A 16,369-nucleotide genomic window follows, 5' to 3' on the forward strand; every position below is an offset into this window, starting at 1 on the left:
TACCATGGTTACGTAGGTCAGCAGAACAGTGGACGCGATGACGGTACACGAACGCACCATCGGGGGGGGGGGGGGAAACAACATTCTCCTTCCCAGAGTACCTTGCGGTTAGATCACCGAAAGTATATACATGCATGTATTCGTAGAAATAAAACTACGAATAAACAAGTCACGTGGATCTCGCTCTTAACGAGATCTCGGCGACCATTTTCGGATATTCATAGCTCATCAGCACCGACAGATATTCAATATAAAACACATAATTTTATTATAAATACACAAAACGACGACTACATACAAGAATGCGACAAATAAATAAAAAATAAATAGTAAATATAATGCAACCTTTGGTTAATATGTAAAATCGCCAGCAACTCCATTATAGTCGTTGAATTAATTAAGACCCAGTGTACAAACTTAAACGTTTCAAAAAATATTGGCTTTCAAGGTGTCTATGTGTTTGAATTCGGTGACGTTTTCATCTATCTAACACGTCTAGATACGTTGTGTCCAAAGTCGTTGTGCTTTGCAAATGGCTTCCGATCCATGACATGTCTTGGTCATACGCATAGAATCCTTGAATACTCCACGCAGATAATAGATGTCCTAGAACATGACGTCACAATAACGCGTTACTATTTATATCTCGGGGATATCCCGGTGTGGCCACCATCTCTGAGGTGATATATAACAATACTAAAGGAGTCACTGTTTCGGTTTGTTGGCATCGCGTATCCATGACAACGTTGCTTGGATGAATTTCGGTGCCTGTAATCTGGCGCTCTGCAATTTATTTTCAGTTTCTCCGACTTCTAATGTCTTTAAGGAAAGAAAGAAGGCAATCACTATATTAATGCAAAAACACTAGAAAATACATTTTATTGTAGAAAAATACATTTTAATTGTCTAGTATCTTTGATTGAGGCATATGGCGCAGTGTACAATGGCTTCATTGCTGGAAATACCTGCAACATTTAAGCTGCAGTTGTCATTCGAGTTAAATAACACAAGAATTGTGGCAAAGTAGACAATGGAAATGCACAACGTTCGTGTCAGAGAAGAGTAATCGTCCCGGAAAATTGTCTATATTGAAACTCTAGGTTTGCACGATTATTTATCGCTATTTGTATTCGTGAAAATGGTTACGGTGCGACTCGCAGGTGGTGATATTACAATATTACTAACAATCCAACGTCGATTTCAAGTATGTACCACAAGGGTATATGCCCTGACCGTACAGGCGTTGTACATGTCACGGTCTGGTAGGCGGAGTAGTACTCGCAGTTAACTTACCTATTCCACATGGTCCAAACGCTGTCCCCTGCTAACACATGTGAGCACATGATTTAGTATATATATTTATGACAAATACGGTAAAAACATAGCGATAATTACCTGATCATCTCTACGCTCGTATGTATCAATACTTCCCAACATTAAAGGCACTGGGTCGAAACCAGGAGTTGAAAATCCCAGCAAAGCGAATTTACACAGGTCCACTTTTCTTTGTTCGGCCATTTTTTCGAAGCTGTGTATTTTCAAGAAAATGGTTTGGAGCGGTGTACAATACGTGGAGATTTCAGCTAATACGTCCGCGTGTGGCGAGAGACGAGTGCCGTCTGGCCTACGGTGTTCACTTTTATAGGGGCTTTTTGTGGGCGTGGCCAATGATGCTGCGAAGATTGAATGGGTGTGTTACGTGTGATTGCAAGACACGTACATAACACGCATAGAGAACACAGCTGTTGATACATCGCATCTGTCTAGTCGTCACTCTCACTGGAACATTCCACTTACCAATGGGCGAGGCATACAATTGTAAACTTAGAACAAATCAACAAGTGTGCATGCAATTGTTATAATATATATATATATTTAATTTAGTAATAGTTGTTCTCGTTTTAGTAAACTAATAATGAAGTTAGATATTATTTGAAAATGGCAAACTGTTTTATACATTACTTCAAATGAGAGTGCGTCAGTTACGCAGTTACTTCAAATCTAGTAGTTGTATGACACTTGTATCGTGAAAGCAACTGAACTGGGACCTCTTGTTACGTGTTTTGGGTGCTTGTTCTAGATGTAATATATTTGTTTTAATTTTAATGAGACAGTTACGTGAAAAAAAGCCTAGGTAACTCCTTTTGACAGAGCAGAGAAACGTGGAAGTGTTAGTGATTAATTCCAAAAATAACGATACCGAATCCACATCGGTCCACGTCTGGTAAAATTTGACATTACATTAAGTCACGATCATTGAATGAGCTCGGTCTATACCGTATACGTACCGCAAAAGTGTTCCCACAAAAAATATTTTCGACTAAAAACGGCCACATGCCCTGAAAAAATCGAACAGAGCTTGACATGTATGAATAATTTATTGGGCTTAAAAGAAAAACGTGTCAAATTTAGTTATAGCCATAACTATTTGGTGGCCAGTCGATGAACAATTCAAAACTCAGGATTCACACGGAAGTCCTATTATAATCATCGACGCTACTCTGGTTTTCTTTATTTCACAACTTGCAGAGAAAACTGATTCGCGTGAACTCTAATGTATCTTAGCCTAGTATTTTCTTTTTGAACTAAGATCAAATTCCATCAGTTTGTCAAAATATATGTTTTTCAGCGAATAATTTTGAAACCTGTCACAGCACAAAAAACTATGTGAATCGACGCCGGTGATTGGATTGTACGACGACCCTTCAATTAGCGTCAAATATGCTTTGTTACAACATCATTGATTGGCTGAGAGTCACTTGATCGGAGCACGACCTGGGTCACAGAACCATATTTGTCCGTATTATCAACAGGACTTTGCAAAATAACCACACCCACATTTTCAATCTTTTTTAGCGCGGAAGTTGCCAACAATGTTAAAAAAAAAACTGTGAATTTCATGGATTCGAATAAAATAAAGCAAGCGATTGATAAGGATGATTATTAATATTTTCTCCGATGCTCTTCGAATTTTTATTTTTTTTATTTCAAGGTAAGAAATGGCTAGTTGAAGTTGCATCGTCTTCAATGCGGTTGTTTCACCGCGAACAACTCTAGCTCTGTTTTGGGCTGGCATGGTTTAGTTTTGCGATGTAAAATAAAATATATATTAAAATAATAATACTTGATTAATTATTTGGGGTTTCAGCCCACAAATTACGGACATGATCCCCATGAATTACGGTCAATGTTTGTCTTCTCTCGGCTGATTGTCACTGTGTTGATCGACGCCCTTCCTAAACTCAGTATGGAGAAACCAACGGGGATCGACATTCCAAACAAACAATCGAAATTATCAACGAAAGACGAGATTTTTCTAGATATTTACAAACATACTGTCATGACAAACATATGTAAAATTAACAAATACACAAAGAGGTGTAATATTAGGTTTTATTTTAGGCTTAGAAATATTTTCTTTCACTCAGCTCATGCATGTAACTGCCATTTAGCTTTACGGTCCTTCAGCATCGGGGGAAAACAACAATAATTATACAAAACACATTGCGAAGACTCAACAATCAGGAAAGAAACCCCAGACAACCATGTCGTACTTGTGTTGAAATACATTTTGTATTTCACGTCAGAATATTGTTTAAAATAAAATATTCAGTCCAAGCCAAATCGAGGTCCCTCTATCCCCGGTCTGGAAACGACTAGCGTTCTTTTGTCTCGAACCGCAGTGCGGGTAAACAAACCGTTCACACGCGGGCCGAGGGAGTCAGGAAGTCAGACAGATTACAATACCTTCAAAAGTTACCGTCATGCAAAGCGATATCTCATTGTATGACTTCACTTTGACTTGAAATTCAGGCAACCACAACGTAAACAAACATGTAAACAAAATTATCACTATGAAATTTGGGTTGTTTGAACCCTGAGACGCATCACCACCATCCTACCAACTCATAAACATCCAGTTCCCGCAATTCAAAAATTAATATCGAGAATTATGTTAATGTTCTCGTTTTAATAGGGAAAAAACTTCGCGTGTCAACATGCTGACATCGCTAAAAAAATCTTGTCAAAATGGCTGATATTTCTGATTCTTGGGGGGTTCATAACAGTTCAACATAGCAATGCTTCAATGTTTGTATATAAATGATTATTTTAGCACAGAATTGAGTACATTGTCATTTCAAAACGTCGCCATTTGCATTTACGATCTAAAAAGCACCCATAAAAGTCGCTCAATTTAACATTAATAAAATGCGGTGTGACAAATAACAAATCAGCCCACCAATTTTTAATGATATGTTTCGATTATAAAATGTCAAAATCGAAGACAAATATTGGTTTCGCGCCGAGAAGTATGGTAAATAAAATCATAGACCCTCTAAAAGAGGGTCTATGATAAAATTGAGTTAATTTCAATCACCCCAAAATCAAAAACGACAAATATCTGGGTAAAGGTATGAAAATTTGTTGCGAAAATGTGTCGTTGCTGGTAAAATAGATGAATTAAAGAACTACTTGCCGGCTAAAATATGACCTTATACAGTTATCCTGATTAAAAAATTATGTGAAAAAGTACGAATTCTGTAATAAACAACTACAGTTATTGTAAAAAAAATACATAACACGGACGATGTCAAATCACGTACTGATCACGTGACAATGCTTTTCCCACACCCGCAATGCGCCTTTGCCAGGGAAGGAGACCAATTCACACCTAATACAATGACCGTTTCTAGACCTGGGATAGAGGGACTGTGGTCTGTTAAAGGTGCCAAGTATGAAATAATTTAGGGACAAAAAAAAAAAAACCTGCATAGAAATCGGAATAATAGGTCTTTTGATTATCGGAGACGCATTTCAATGGACTTGATTACGGACAATGCATGACGTAAATTTCAACAGGAAATTCCGCAGTGTGCTCTCGCAATCGTGGACTTAGTCATTTTTACAAGGTTCACCATTTTTGATGTCACGTGATAATTATGTAAACAATGTCTGTCCAGTTTGTGCGAACTTGCACCTCTTAGTCTTTTGATATATATAACCTAAATTACTGTTCTGAACGAGACAACAGACAGAGAATGTTTTATTTAAAAACGTCTCAAAACCTTCTCGCTTCAAAGATTCTCCAATAAAGTCATTCCGTGCTGCAATGGAACGTGGTGACCTCTGGACCTCCTCTCAACAAAATAATTGATTAAATACTACAACTACATGCTGAATTGCATGTTAAGTAACATTTCGAATAAATTAATGGTTGAGAACAGTCAGAACAGTCTTGTAAACAATTGGCTGCAATCAGTTTGTTATTGGTACACTTAATATATACTAGAACTCCTCTATATATATGTGGTTTACGCCAGAATGGAAGAAGGTTTTTTTTGTAGATTGGATCACGAACGTAAAATGTTGTATTTGCAGGACACACATCAGTAGTAAGAGCATTTATCAAATAATTTAAAAAAAATAACATACAATATTTTGACCTTTGTTGTGATACATGTTGCACCTACCGGTCACACCACTGTCAGGCATTCGAGAGAATGAAATCGGACATCATTATTTCTGGAGAAAAGTTGGCAACGTTGCCATAACGTCTAATTTGGAGTTAATATTTAGGATATCTTAAAGAACCTCATTTCAAACGATTTAATGATAATTCAACTCAATATTTAGGTGACAATGAATGTCATTTTACTTCAAGAAAAATCGTATATAAAGTTGAAACTAGACTAGATGCTGTCTATTAACGTGAAACTTCCAGAAATTTACGAATAATGGACTAATAAATCGATCTGGAGGGCTGTGGATGGGATTTACATGCAGGTCAGTCTGCGCATGTGATTTCCAATCAGTGATGTCATAGAATCCCATGTTTATGTAGTTACGTAGCGATTCACCATTCTTGAGTGTACTCGGACGACTCCAGGTTAGGAAAATATGGCGCTATTTTCTAGCAAACATCATGTCATGTGAGATTTAATTAATATATTAAATTGCAAAACATATCAATGTCATCAATGTTGTTGTATGGCTACATGATATAATAAATAATCATTACCACGGATCAACAATGTTTTCATTTGAAATGGGGTACACACTTCAAAAACTCGAAGAACAATATTCACTGTGATCATCATCAAACATATTTTTCAAGAATTTTTCTGAAGCAGCATTCTTAAATGTCAATTTAGTCTGATATGATTTACAAATCTGCTCTACACTTGGCTTTCGACCGCCAGCAGCACACCCACTGTCACAGTGATAAATGAATTTCGATGTAAACTCAAACATATGATAAAATAACAAGTTCGCCTACGTTACATGAAACAGTAATCTGAATGTATCATCAAAATCGTTTCTCATTCATATTCTCGCCACACTTTAAATACGAACCATGTCTCCTCTCCGTGCATTTGTTGTCCAATTCGTGAGTGTGCGGCTTTACGTGACGTAAAATGATGTAAATATTGTTACAGTCAAAGAACCACCATAGAATTTTAGGGATGTTGGATATTAGGGACAATAATGGATAGGAACGTGGAAATAATTTTCAAATACATATTTTGAATAGGGAGAGTTGACGAGGTACGAAAGCATGTTTAAATTGTTTTTGATATTGTATCTCGATAAATATAACAGAATATCATTTTCCATAAAATAGTACCTTTAGTTATTGGTATCAAACATAACAGTGCATGTTCGATCAAATATGCAAATCTAACTGTATATATACAAGCAATCTTTATTCAAGTAATCATCGAAATAATATTGAAGTTGTAGCCAAAAATATTGTCAATTAAATTACACCGCATTTTTGTTATCAAGATGCAATCGCAAACAAATAACAAAAGCTATTCGCATTATATTTGCAACTAAAGAACTTACATGTACATGAATTTACATGAGCCGGTGGTATTTTATTAAGTGCACTTCGGCTTCGGTCAACCCTTGCGTTATATTAAATAAGAACAATTTAATTTTTTTAAATTGAATATATAACAGTTCATGACAGTTTACTTAATATTGTAATAGTGCACGTCCTGCATAGTGTGCAATAACAAGTATTCCAAATTAAAAATAAATTCTATTTTGAGGACAGTTTACAAAAACGCAATAAATGATAAATAAATTACGTTATTTCTAGCCTGTAGTTCTGTAATATCTCCAGTGTTTCAGTTCCTCGTTTCTTATACGCCCACTCTTAATTATCACAATGTAACATATTCTCATTACTACGACCATGACACGTAAGTAACACCAAGCCATACTATCTGCACTATCTGTACCACGGGATATTACATTGCATAATATAGCCTTGGAATTATTCTATTCAAGAAGTGAGAAATAATTTTAAAAAGGAATTCTGTTTTGTAAACTATTTTAGTTGTTAAATGGTTAACATTTTATAGAAATGATTAAAATTTCAACATACAATGTACATTACAGTGGGGTACGTGCCTCAAAGCGCGTTCAATTTCACCACGTGACCCATTTTAAAGTTTATTGACATTCATATATATATTCACTTGGTTTTGAGAATAACACTTACACTAATGGTGTGTTAATAGAAGTCGTTTAGAATAAACTCCAGACTTTCTTCACACCCCACGAACTCAGACGTCTATTAATAAACGAGTAATCATTATGATCTTGTGGAAATCAGACACTCCATGTGAAACAATGACACGATTTTGTTTAATTTCCTGCCTTCCCGCCAACTTAGCTTAGGATTATCTTTCCGAAACTACGTATTGTGGTGTACTTCTGTTATTTTGTTCACCTTTGGAGTGTTTTCCAATCGTTTGTTTTATGTTTGTTCTTGGACTTGTAAATTCCCTTTCACAATTATTTCTACTTCAGATATTATTTGAAAACAAATCGAAATCAAACAAATGCTGATACTTTAAAACGTGTGTTTTCACAGTATTGCTTGTGGCGGTCATGATTGTGTTGTAAATACAAAATACTACTAAAGAGGAATAAAAAAAAAACATTTTCAATGCCCAAAATAAGTTATCATTAAAATTATGGAAAATTCCTACTGTAACAATGGACTGATTTGAAAACACGACGTCACCTTGTTGCGATGTTTTGCTATTCAGATCCCCGTCATCTCCCTGTACATGCCGCCGTCTTTGAAATGACGTCTAACTTCCCACAAACCGGCGTTGCTGTTCCGGTTTTTGGGAAGGAAAATTATTCAAATTAATCTTATCTGTTTTTATATAGATTTAACACTTTTGCTGTGTTTTCAAAAAGTAAATTTCTTTGCTGTTCGTATTTTTTGCATGGCATTACGAAGTGGGCCTCGTATTAAATAAAATAAACACATTCGAACACATTAATTTATTAAGAATTCTCTGGTAGTCACCTAAATGGGATCAAACTATACAAAACAAAAATGTCATTTAAAAAACTGATGTAAAACGATTTGTAACAGGTTTATGGATATGTATCTTATACTAGTACACACAGTGTTTGTCTTCACGTCATATTGTGAAGTATATTAAGATGTCCATTTTAGTATATTCGACAAACACAGAAGAGGATATAAAATCTGCTAATTGGCCATCATGATTCGTGATATTTTTACCACTTCAAAAAATAAATTTGTCAAATAATTTTTAAAATATGACTAGTACAGAAACATGTAAAAACAGAAAATTATGGTCACATGACATCAACATACTTTAGAATCGGGAGAAAAAGTTTGCTTTCTTATTTAACTACTATGGAACTCATTTCATGGTTTTAATTATGCAAATGAACATGGTAGAGCATACGTGCTGAATTCTATTGTTATGTGCGTTGGTTTATTTGTGTATAGTTTGTCTTCTTAGGGTAGATGATTTGGCTAATTAATTTTTAGTCGATTTAAAGAAATACTTGTCTTCGCATTGTGATTGTGATAAAGGCAGTAAAGGGATAGGTATACTGTATATCAGCCTAAACCCTAAACATAATGCCAAGATACGTATTTCTTTAAATTGACTTTAATTTTTATTAATTCATGAATTAATTAATGAATTGACCAAATCATCACGGACGGGATATGAGACGATGGGGTTGGTGTACGAATTTGCTGACCGCTGCCATCGCCACACAAACATGCCGAGAAAATGCTCAAGGGTCGTATTTTGAAAGACTGGCACAGTCTGGGCGATTTATTTCGTTTTAAATTTAAAATTAAATTAAAAAAAATAGCGGAATGGAGGTGTTAACGCGAAATCCCCTGTAAACGCGTTCACTCCACCTTTCGCAAAATTAATTTTTCCAGTTTATTTTTAAAAATCACCACGGCTTGGCCAGTCTAGTAATTTGACTATCCGTTACGCGTGCAGGTAATTTGTTGTGATGACGCCCTCACACGACAGACAGTGTGTCATATTAGTCTAATGCTTACGAGTGGTCTGTTATTCCAGGATTACTAGAATAACGGTGGTTAGTCGTAGGTCCTGCTCTCTGTATCCATCGAGAAGCATGCGCACGGGCGGGAGAGGTCATAGTATTGTTGTTACTAATCTAACAAACACCTTTTAAATTTGTTTAAAGCGAAAATGCAGACTATACAATTTCTGGCGTCCTACGTGCGCCAAAGCTCGTAAGAATTCATAATCTCAGGGAGTCATTTCCTTCGCGACAGTACAGTCAACGCCTATCACCCAGACACCGTCTGGCGATTCTTAACAACTGAACTCTGTTTGAACTACTCTCAGCGGAACAAAGGCATTCCTTTCACGCATACATCGCGCGTTCAAACATTGAACTTTGGATATCGATCGTTTCATATTGATTCAATGAATAGCATACGAATGACGCAACCACATTACTATGACTGAGCGTGCTCAAGGTGTGGAGAGATATTTAAAACTGAACACGGATATTCAATATAAACCATATATCAATAATTTTATAATAAATATTCTAAACGAAGTCTCTATAATGAAAAATACAAATATGACAAAATAAATAAAAAAAAATCGAACAGCAAGTATCATTTCGTCTGTAAATAGTAAATCATTTAACCTTTCGTTAAGATGTAAATTAAAATCGTCAGCACCTCCGTTATAGTCTTTAATTAAAAGACCGTTGTAAGTTTTTTTAGGATTTAGAAAGAATATTGCGTTTCAAGGTGTCCGTATAACATTATTTGAATTTAGCGAGATTTTCTTCTGTCATTCGTCTAGATTACCACGTTCGATGTGTTCCCAAGAGTCATAGAGCTTTGCACGTAGCTTCCGTTTCACGCACGGCCCACGGTCCACACCAACGGAAGCTTTGAATACCCCACGCAAATATGACGTGCACTACTGGAAAATTCCTTCAATGGGCTGGTTTAAAAACGTGACGTCACCTTGTTGCAATGTGTTACTATCATTCACATCCCCGCCATCTCCCCGTACATGCCGCCGCCATCTTTGAAATGACGTCACGTAATAAGTGGCGTCACTGTTCCGGTTTGTGGGGATCGCGTAACCATGACAACGTTGCTTGGATGAATTTCGGAGTCTGTATACTGGTGTTCTGCAATTTATTTTCCGTTTCCTTGACTTCTAATGCCTGTAAATAAAGCACGCACAGTAAAATTACGATAAGTATAACAGCTTCATTATTGGAATTATTCCCATATGATAACACAGTGGGTCTCACTAGGAATGGAAATTTCCCGTTCCGGTGAAGAACAGCTAATCCGCGATAATCATACGGGCAACCTCTGAATCAGAATCGCAAGAAGGGGGGGGGGGTTATTTTTTAAAATGTTTAATTTAAGAATTCATTCAGATCAAATGTAGAATTCGCGGTGCGACACTAACAATCGAACGTAAATTAGGATTCGTCCCACTCTTCCCAAGGTTGGACCCGTTAAATTGTAAAGCTTCGTATACAGCTGGTGAGTAGGGCAGTACTCGCAATTTACTCACATGCTCTGCGTTTTTTCAACACGTGCTAACACACGTACGTAAATGAAATAAAAGATCTATTTATGGCCGAGACAGTAAGAGAATCATGATAATTACCTGATCATCCTTACGCTCGTATTTATCTATACTTCCCACCATTAGAGGCACTGGATCAAAACCAGGAGTTGAAAATCCAAGCAAAGCGAATTTACACAGGTCTACTTTTCTTTGTTCGGCCATTTTTCGAAGCAGTTGTGTTTTTTCAAGAAAATGATTGCTAGTGAATCCGTGTGTGGCTACCGACGAGTGTCGTATATAGTCTATGACGTTCTTATTTTATAGCAGCTGTCTGTGGGCGTGGCCAATGACGCGTGATTGGACTGGGGTTGGTTGCGCAACGTCTATCGCGGATATAAGCAAGAACATAGAGAAATCCCTTCGCGTATCAAATTTTAAATCCTAATCTTAATTATTGATAATATAATAAAAAGAATATTAAGATAAATTTGTATATATGGGACAGAGCTCCCGGTAGGTGATACAAAACGCACTACTATGAAAAATGGTCTACAATTATATTAAAGTCCTATTTTGGGGGAAGTTATATTATATTATATTATATTATATTATATTATATTATATTATATTATATTATATTATATTATATTATATTATATTATATTATATTATATTATATTATATTATATTATATTATATTATATTATATTATATTATATTATATTTATATTATATTATGATTACTAATCTGTAGTTTCTGTCAATTCTTTCCGTGTTTCAGTTCCTTGTTTCTCATACACCCACACTTCACAGCTTGTATAACAGCTGATTCCCACTCACCGTGACTGATACGATCACGACACGCTAGTGACGTCACACCATTTGCCATATCTGATCGTAGCGCGCACGTCGTATGTGCCATAGGCTGTTATTATAGTACAATCTGGTTCCACTTTCTGGATGCTTGGAATTATCCCCATTTTACGTTAAATATATTTTTAAAAGTCTTTCTGTTTTTAACTACTAAGTATTTTAGTTGTAATTTCCAATGATATTGTACAATTTTATAAAAAATAATTAAACAGTGGTACGAGGTTATTTTGATTGCCTTCGCTGAAATGCCAACTTAGTATTATCTTTCCGAAACGTGTCATGATTTGACTACGTATTGTGGCGTACTTTTAAGTTGTTCCGTATCTATGGATTGTGTGTCAGTCTGTTTTCTTACAAGGCCCAAGACTTGAAGATTGAATTGATACCTGAATTATGGTGAAAAAACGGATATGTTACAGTGAATTGTGCATGTAGTACGTGCACGTTAAAAACTACGTAAATTTCTAATTACAAGAATCAATTTCCATCGCGACAATAAAATAGTCATGTCGGGCCACTTTTGATCAGTCTTGCCATAACAGTCAGACTCAATTCACTTTGTTAGTTATACCGGCTGGACGTTATTAACCATACACGATGCAAATAGCCAATTGAACGAGAGTTAAGTTCAATATCCGACACAAACGGTAATAATTTATTATTGTTCACAATACAATCTTCACATTGACCAAGATATTGTGTATCACGTATTCGAACGTCATTAATTTTATAGTTCATGGTTAACCATGGCAACAGTCACAATGGGTACCATTAGTGAATTCAGTTCTAAAATGGCCTTTATGTGTTAGCATGTTTTAGTACTTCCACACACTGTAGCAATAAAAAAACTAATAAAATTCTAGTTTAGCCATTTTACCCATCAGTCATTTCGCTAATCCATTTTCACAAGACGATTGATTGTTGGCTCTAAATAAAAGCGCGGTAGTCGTCGCGCTGCTCATGTGCGAGATATATGGGTCTCATATAAACAAAGATGGCGACTTTGACTGTTGTGCAGAGCAACGAGTACGAACTGACACGTTTCCAAGCTGTAATTAGGTAATTTTCATGTGATTGGAAGGTATCGAAAGAGTCACTGGCGGTAATCAGTGCAAATCGCGCCCAGGTCAAACCTCATACTTGTGATTTCCATTTGAAGAGCGCACTGGATTGTAGAAAAATTAATGTTTATCAATACAAATGTCGCACATGCGCAGCGCGACGACTGCCGCGCTTTAATTAAGATACTGTTAATTCATGTATTGAATCCAATTTGCTGATGGCATGTTGAATGAGGTAAAAAAATACACTATTTAATCATGGTCGTTATACTAGTAGTTCATTTGCTGAGACGGTAACAGTTTATATGCTCTTCAGCTGAGACTCACTTCGTTTATCTTTAAATATAAACAGATTAACGGGATAATCGTTTCAGTCAACTTTGTGGCCGTTTGCTTGTGGTGATCCACCATGATTAAAAAATATACAACCCTATATATATACCCTATGTAATCAGACAGAGACATTTATTTCAGGTTGACCTAATTTAAAGGCCTCTTTAAATATTGATAATTTACAGTACTAAAGTCGAGCAATTATTATTATGTACACAATTTAACTTTCATGTTATCAATTTTAAATATACAAATTAAAGCAGATCTTATCAAATGCGATATGTGAAATAAGAGTAAATCTTGTTTTATAACTTATTCATCACCTCTAAAAAATTGGTCATCAAAAGAACATGAAAATAGAAATTTACCATAATTGTTATTTCTACTTGTCAATGAATACAATGTATTACAAGACCATTTTGAAAAGTCCAACATTTTAAACAAAATGTACATGACAATACATAGAAAAAAATTAAACAAAAAGACCCTAAAAACTGCTCTTCTATCTTTTTTTCAGTGTGCCCCTCCCACCCTCACCCCCACCACTATGAACGCCCCAATGGAACGTCCATAAATTTCCGTCGCTTTGGTTATCCACTCGTGGATACTAATTTCTCCCTTGTAGCTTGGAAAACTCTAGGACAATATTATGTCCCACTTTTTGGTTCTCACCAGCGGTGGCCAATTTGAATACCTGGTGTAAATGAGATAATATTACCTTCTAAGTGGAGAAACATTTGGGCCCAGTAGGATAATGTTTTCATTGAGATATCGATAATACAAGAGATTCTCTCTTCATAGTCATAGCAAATAACCCCTGTCTAAACCAAACAAATCGTTTCTGTTCGTATCATACACACTTATATTTATATAATAAAATATTGAAGCGGCTGATTTCTAAAACAAATTCAAGTTTTCCTTTGAAATTTAGTTTATAATAAAGAAAATCCATCAAGATAACATTGACATTAACATAATATATGGTCTACCGGTACAAAGGGACTTGAGGGTCATCACTGTCCTAAGAATAAGAAATAATATAACTCTGAATTCATATATCTAATTCTGAGCAAAGTGGATGAGGCCATGTAATAGGTTATATCATATTTACGTGAAAATCAGTCAATGAGCACAGACAAATGTTCAGTTTGAAATAAATTTATATATATTTTTAACAAGATACAGTTAAAATAATTAAATAAATACAGGAACAAATAAATACTATAAAAAGAAGAGCCCTTTAATAGTCAATACAAAAATAATACCCCAAAATTCAAGCAGTTCACGTATGTAAATGACAAAGGTAAATGCTAAGATTTTAAATCTTTCATTAAATTAATTTTCAATGTAAATCACGAGGTAAAACTGGTGCAATGGTTTTAAAAAATCCATTACATTTCATATGCATTTATTTGACCGATGTTGAAGACACCATTTGCCATTTCGTCTCAAGCGTAACATGCAATGCACTCATTAAATCTCTCTGTTTTTCATCTTCTTAATCGCACATCTTCTCCTCCGGATGAAGTGGTGGGACGGATAAACGGGCCTTGGCAGGCGACGATCGCAGCGACTGTACTCCCACCGTAGTTAGATTGCTATAGATGTAGTTACGCAATCATTTTATTCGAATGCCATAGTGCTGAAGTATGTTAATATTTAATTTCTGCATGACGTCACCATAATGTCACGTGTTACTTTATATCAAAGTCTCTGAGTCTACGATGACGTCACGCAGTTACAGATATCATTGTTCCGGTTTGTGCGCATTACGTATCCATGACAACGTTGCTTGGATGAATTTCGGTGCTTGTAAACTGTTAGCACTTTCAACCTTGTCGACTTCTATAATCTGTGAAAGACACACAAAAAAAACACAATATAAGTACAGCGTAAAAATGTTACTCTAAAATAAGATATCATGGTCATTTGCGTTCATGCAAGTTCAATGACCGAGGAATAAATGACGCCTCAATCAACGATGGGAATAGGAATTTCAAAAAAAAGTAGATTATTACTAGGGGAAATACCGCCACCCACTCCCGGAAATCGTCCTTGAATATATTCCCTACGACAAGAAAAGCGCCATTATCTGAATAACATTTTGTCACGTAGGAAAAGGTCAGTGACCGGTCGTCCGATTGAATGTCACAGTGTTAAAATTCTAATCGTTGTACGAAGACACATTATAATGTATGTAAGTATGTCTAGTAGAAAGACCAGTATAGAGTACTGCGCATGCACGTAACTAGCTGGCGTCGGGTTCACATTCACGGTATAATTCGTACATGTATACATACACGACGGCCGTTCGGCCATTCTCAGTTAACCTAAGCTCTGTTTCAAACTGCGAATATACAAAACCGTGCTTCCCGAGTCCGGTTGTGACCGGACTCAGGCAGCAAACGTACATAACAAAGAAGCACGGACGGATTGATTGGGAGGTCCCTGCGTACTCTACAGTGTATCATAGTGGAGGGTCGATTCGTAAACGTACCTGTTCTTCTTTACGCTCGTGTATAATATCTCGCTCTCCCATCATTAAAGGCACTGGGTCAAAACCAGGAGTTGTAAATCCAAGTAGAGCGAATTTGCACATGTCCACCTTTCTTTGCTCAGTCATTTAGAAACAGCTTATTTTAGGAAAACGATTTGTAGCACTGTAATAACTCGCGTTGTTCAGGAACTGCACAACTGTCTGCGCTGACGTGTTTTATATATGTTGGCGGTAGGCGTGGCCAACGCTCGGTAGAAGTTCATTCAATCCGTATATGGGAATCAAACCGCCATGATGTCATAACTCATTATCTGTATCCATAGCAACCTGCGTCTGATTGGCTATTCATAAACATCACGTCATGCACGCCTAACACTAGACCAGTTCTGGTCGGTTCATGAATGACAGAATGTACTAGGACTTGTACAATGGTAATAAACATATATCACTACTTGTTGTCGTTTATGGCACAATGTGTGGAATGTGTTTACGGCCGACTCGACTTTATGTTTTTTTGGGTCATTGTTTATGCTGGCGTACACAATTTCTTCACATAACATTAATCGACACGGGTGATAACAAAATAAATTATCGAGAGTGTCATTAGCCCTTATCCTGAGGTACCGTGTACTTTTACGTTGACTGGGAGATATAACAACACAGATATATCTGACAGAAAATGTCTATGTTGTGAAAATAACGCCATAGAGGACGAAAACATTTTC

The 16,369-nt window shown here is 36.1% G+C and overlaps 3 long non-coding RNA genes across 3 annotated transcripts; all 3 read right to left on the minus strand.

Moving 5' to 3' along the window:
- Positions 1-244: 244 nt before the first annotated feature.
- Positions 245-1,636, minus strand: LOC144344173 (uncharacterized). The gene is made up of 2 exons (XR_013419116.2): positions 1,396-1,636; positions 245-819 (listed from the first exon to the last, which is right to left on the minus strand). It is a non-coding gene; the product is annotated as an uncharacterized LOC144344173 (long non-coding RNA).
- An 8,353-nt stretch (positions 1,637-9,989) lies between these two features.
- LOC146747561 (uncharacterized) lies at positions 9,990-11,167 on the minus strand. The gene is made up of 2 exons (XR_014928871.1): positions 10,980-11,167; positions 9,990-10,521 (listed from the first exon to the last, which is right to left on the minus strand). It is a non-coding gene; the product is annotated as an uncharacterized LOC146747561 (long non-coding RNA).
- Positions 11,168-14,289: 3,122 nt separating this feature from the next.
- On the minus strand, positions 14,290-15,856 carry LOC100366995 (uncharacterized). Its single transcript, XR_438643.3, has 2 exons — positions 15,645-15,856; positions 14,290-14,999 (listed from the first exon to the last, which is right to left on the minus strand). It is a non-coding gene; the product is annotated as an uncharacterized LOC100366995 (long non-coding RNA).
- Positions 15,857-16,369: the final 513 nt, after the last annotated feature.

This window comes from Saccoglossus kowalevskii, chromosome 3 (assembly GCF_978046115.1).
Source record: "Saccoglossus kowalevskii chromosome 3, keSacKowa6.1, whole genome shotgun sequence".
Classification (NCBI taxonomy): Eukaryota; Metazoa; Hemichordata; class Enteropneusta; family Harrimaniidae; genus Saccoglossus; species Saccoglossus kowalevskii.